The 5,000-nt window shown below is 46.9% G+C and overlaps 1 protein-coding gene across 1 annotated transcript in view; it reads right to left on the bottom strand.

The window, feature by feature from the left end:
* myo1d (myosin 1D) overlaps nt 1-5,000 on the bottom strand; it is a gene marked incomplete at both ends in the record, with an annotated part of 200,657 nt that overhangs the window by 33,922 nt on the left and 161,735 nt on the right. The window lies entirely within an intron of this gene.

Genomic DNA, 5,000 nt, shown 5'->3' on the forward strand with positions numbered 1-5,000 from the left:
TTGTTGTGGTTGTGGTGGTTGTTGTGGTTGTGGTGGTTGTTGTGGTTGTTGTGGTTGATGTGGTTGTTGTGGTAGTGGTGGTTGTTGTGGTTGTTGTGGTAGTGGTTATTGTTGTGGTTGTTGTGGTTGTTGTGGTTGTTGTGGTTGTGGTGGTTGTTGTGGTTGTGGTGGTAGTGGTGGTTGATGTGGTTGTTGTGGTAGTGGTGGTTGATGTGGTTGTTGTGGTAGTGGTGGTTGTTGTGGTTGTTGTGGTAGTGGTTATTGTTGTGGTTGTTGTGGTAGTGGTTATTGTTGTGGTTGTTGTGGTTGTTGTGGTTGTTGTGGTTGTTGTGGTTGTGGTGGTTGTTGTGGTTGTTGTGGTAGTGGTGGTTGATGTGGTTGTTGTGGTAGTGGTGGTTGTTGTGGTTGTTGTGGTAGTGGTTATTGTTGTGGTTGTTGTGGTTGTTGTGGTTGTTGTGGTTGTGGTGGTTGTTGTGGTTGTTGTGGTTGATGTGGTTGTTGTGGTAGTGGTGGTTGTTGTGGTTGTTGTGGTAGTGGTTATTGTTGTGGTTGTTGTGGTTGTTGTGGTTGTGGTGGTTGTTGTGGTTGTTGTGGTTGTGTTGGTTGTTGTGGTTGTTGTGGTAGTGGTTATTGTTGTGGTTGTTGTGGTTGTTGTGGTTGTGGTGGTTGTTGTGGTTGTGGTGGTTGTTGTGGTTGTGGTTGTGGTGGTTGTTGTGGTTGTGGTGGTGGTTGTTGTTGTGGTTGTGGTGGTTGTTGTGGTTGTTGTGGTTGTGGTGGTTGATGTGGTTGTTGTGGTAGTGGTGGTTGTTGTGGTAGTGGTGGTTGTTGTGGTTGTTGTGGTTGTGGTGGTTGTTGTGGTAGTGGTGGTTGTTGTGGTAGTGGTTATTGTTGTGGTTGTTGTGGTTGTTGTGGTTGTGGTGGTTGTTGTGGTTGTGGTGGTTGTTGTGGTTGTGGTTGTGGTGGTTGTTGTGGTTGTTGTGGTAGTGGTGGTTGTTGTGGTAGTGGTGGTTGTGGTGGTTGTTGTGGTTGTTGTGGTTGTGGTGGTTGTTGTGGTTGTTGTGGTAGTGGTGGTTGTGGTGGTTGTTGTGGTTGTTGTGGTTGTTGTGGTTGTGGTGGTAGTGGTGGTTGTTGTTGTGGTTGTTGTGGTTGTGGTGGTTGTTGTGGTAGTGGTGGTTGTTGTTGTGGTTGTTGTGGTTGTTGTGGTTGTGGTGGTTGTTGTGGTTGTTGTGGTTGTGGTGGTTGTTGTGGTAGTGGTTGTTGTTGTTGTTGTGGTTGTTGTTGTGTTTGTTGTTGTGGTTGTTGTTGTGGTTGTTGTTGTGGTTGTGGTGGTTGTTGTGGTAGTGGTGGTTGTGGTGGTTGTTGTGGTAGTGGTGGTTGTTGTTGTGGTTGTTGTGGTTGTGGTGGTTGTGGTGGTTGTTGTGGTTGTTGTGGTTGTGGTGGTTGTTGTGGTAGTGGTTGTTGTTGTTGTTGTGGTTGTTGTTGTGGTAGTGGTGGTTGTTGTTGTGGTTGTTGTGGTAGTGGTGGTTGTTGTGGTTGTGGTGGTTGTTGTGGTAGTGGTGATTGTTGTTGTGGTTGTGCTCATATGAGTTGGGTGGTGTACACAGAGCTACAAAACCCATCACAGGTAAATACAGCTCAGAGGTTTAATGATTAGAGTGCATTTCTCTGTCTACCCATTTCTCTCTCTCTCTCTCTCTCTCTCTCTCTCTCTCTCTCTCTCTCAACATCCCCTCTCCATCTGTTTCTCTCTCTCTCTCTATCCTTCTCTCTCTCTTTCTCTCTCTTTCACTTTCCCTGATCACACTCTTTCTGCCTCTCACTCTCTCTCTCTCTCTCTTTCTCACTCTCTTTCTCTCTCAATTTCACTCTCTCAGCATCTCTCCTTCCCTCTATATCTCCCTCCATCCCCCTCTCTATATCTCCCTCCATCCCCCTCTCTATATCTCCCTCCATCCCCCTCTCTATATCTCCCTCCATCCCCCTCTCTCCTCCTCTCTATCTCTCCCTCCATCCCCCTCTCTCATCCTCTCTATCTCTCCCTCCATCCCCCTCTCTATCTCTCCCTCCATCCCCCTCTCTCCTCCTCTCTATCTCTCTATCTCTCCCTCCATCCCCCTCTCTCTCTCAGAGTGGGCGAGGGTAAGGCCCATTGAGCACAGTGCACCCTGGGTAAGAGGTTTGACTCCCCCCGGGGCTGTTTCCATAGTCAGCGGAGCATCACTCTTGGAGCCATCATCATTTAATCAATTTAGTCATAATAATAAAATAAATAAAAAATAAATAAATAATAATAATAATAAAAATAATGTATACTTTATTGATCCCCAAGGGGAAATTATCTTTTTACAGACACACTCTACTGGGACAGAAACCTGTTTCCATCTCCACCAGATGAAGGTAGGGTCTATGATCTGAGAGGTAATAATAACAGCGGATCTCAATTATCTCAGTTACCGTACAGTACAGTCCACCCCCCCATACACCCCCCCAGTCCCCAGGCTACACTAGACCCCTCACACCACAACACCACGCTGGGAACAATAACTCCATGATTACTCTGTGTGGTAAATAAAACATCTTATTTACCTAGAGTACACCCACCACTACCCCCACCCCGACCCCCCTGCCACCGCCCACCCCCCCCAATCACCCACACCTCTAACACCATGCTGGGGGGACGACGACTCATCATTATTGGTGAATAATAGCATCTCATTTCTACCCTAACGCCAACCCCCGGGCTATGATTAATAATCATGATTCCATCATACCTGTCCTCAACCCCCCCGTAGTGTTCAACATGACACACGCAGGCACGTGGACGACACGCGACACGTACATGTGACTGATGGAACGGACCCCTGTGTTTCTGTTATTAGATGGATAATGATATGATATGATAATGATATGATAATGATATGATAATGATATGATAATGATATGAATGATTTTTTTCCTGCTCACTTGCGCTTTCTTTCTTTTCCCCAGACGTCATTTTCATTTAAATGTCACAGTGTCATGTTGCTAGCTAGGCAGGTGGGGGGGGGGGGCAGGCAGGTGGTGGGGGGGGGGGGGGGGGTGTTGGAACATTGTAAACATGTACAGTCAGAGAGGAAAGCAGAGAGAGAGAGAGAGAGAGAGGCAGAGAGAGAGAGAGAGAGGCAGAGAGAGAGAGAGAGAGAGGCAGAGAGAGAGGCAGAGAGAGAGGCAGAGAGAGAGGCAGAGAGAGAGGCAGAGAGAGAGAGAGAGGCAGAGAGACAGAGAGAGAGGCAGAGAGAGAGAGAGAGAGGGGCAGATAGAGAGGCAGAGAGAGAGAGAGAGAGAGAGAGAGAGAGAGAGAGAGAGAGAGAGAGAGAGAGAGAGGGGCAGATAGAGAGGCAGAGAGAGAGGCAGAGAGAGAGAGAGAGAGAGAGAGAGGGGCAGATAGAGAGGCAGAGAGAGAGGCAGAGAGAGAGAGAGAGAGAGAGGCAGAGAGAGAGAGAGGGGCAGATAGAGAGGCAGAGAGAGAGAGAGAGAGGGGCAGATAGAGAGGCAGAGAGAGAGAGAGGCAGAGAGAGGCAGAGAGAGAGAGAGAGGCAGAGAGAGAGGCAGAGAGAGAGGCAGAGAGAGAGGCAGAGAGAGAGAGAGAGGCAGAGAGAGAGGCAGAGAGACAGAGAGAGAGGCAGAGAGAGAGAGAGGGGCAGATAGAGAGGCAGAGAGAGAGAGAGAGAGAGAGAGAGAGAGAGGGGCAGATAGAGAGGCAGAGAGAGAGAGAGAGGCAGAGAGAGAGAGAGAGAGGCAGAGAGCGGAAAGAGTAGAGAGAGAGGCCTGATCCCGATTCTCTTCCCTCCCCCTACCTCTCGTTTTGGAGTGCCACTCGCTTTGGAGCCAAGGCCTCTGAACAGAATCACAAGCCGTAGTGGTTGAAATCTTTCCCTATGAAAAGGGATAACCCTTCAAGACCCTGATACGTCACCAGTAGTGTCATAGAAAAGCATTGACACTCGCGATTCATTCACAACTTAAGTTTTTACGCTATCAATCCATCAAACAAGTCATCAAATAAAAAAGAACAATGCTTCATTATCAGACCATGACAAAATAACGGTGCTTTGTAGGCGCTGCTACCCTGTGCAACAACTTTGCGGCTGAACTTTAGTTACATTTCGAGCGTCATATTCCATTAAAGGGGGTAAATATGTAAAAAGACATGACTATCATGCACAAATCTGCCTTAAAATATGTAACGTTAGATAGATAACGGTTGTTTTGGTTTAATAAGTGCCGCTATACAGCTCAAGGGGGGGAAATGCGACATGAAATATGTCTATATTACAGCTATAGCGTCACATCAACGGGGGAAATGCGACATGGAACTAGGTAAAAATGCGCGCCTATCATACATAAATCAGCCTAACGTTAGATAAATAACTTTACATTAAACATGTCTACCATCATCCGCCGTCAAACGGCACATGCGAGAATTTATTTCCAAATAAACAGGATTGTACATCTTGTTCTGGAGCGGAAATGTGAATCGTGCTCCAATGACATGGTGTATTCCTACATGGGAAGGCTGTGGTGATGACATGGTGTATTTCTATATGGGAAGGCTGTGGTGATGACATGATGTATTTCTATATGGGAAGGCTGTGGTGATGACATGATGTATTTCTATATGGGAAGGCTGTTCCATTGGACTGCCCGGGACTCGCTCATAGAATCAGCTAATCAGATATGACTGCTCTTGTGTCTTGCTTTGGGTAGTCTAATGGAAGTGCCCAGGTAATAGTTTTGCTATTATTGTTCTCTACTGCTGAGCACCAAAACCCTCGGATCTTAAACTTGGCTGAAGCGCGCTGGACTTTGGAACGGTGGAGCGGTGTATTTCTATGTTAAGCATAGACACAGCACATCGGCATAATAGCGATTTTTTGTTATGCGTGTTGTAAAGAAAAGGTCTATAATGCATTGAAATGACATTAGTAGGTGTCATAATAACTTTGAACGCTGATTTCAAG

The sequence above is a fragment of the Nansenia antarctica genome, assembly GCF_963989245.1.
Source record: "Nansenia antarctica genome assembly, chromosome: 11".
NCBI classification, from domain to species: Eukaryota; Metazoa; Chordata; class Actinopteri; order Argentiniformes; family Microstomatidae; genus Nansenia; species Nansenia antarctica.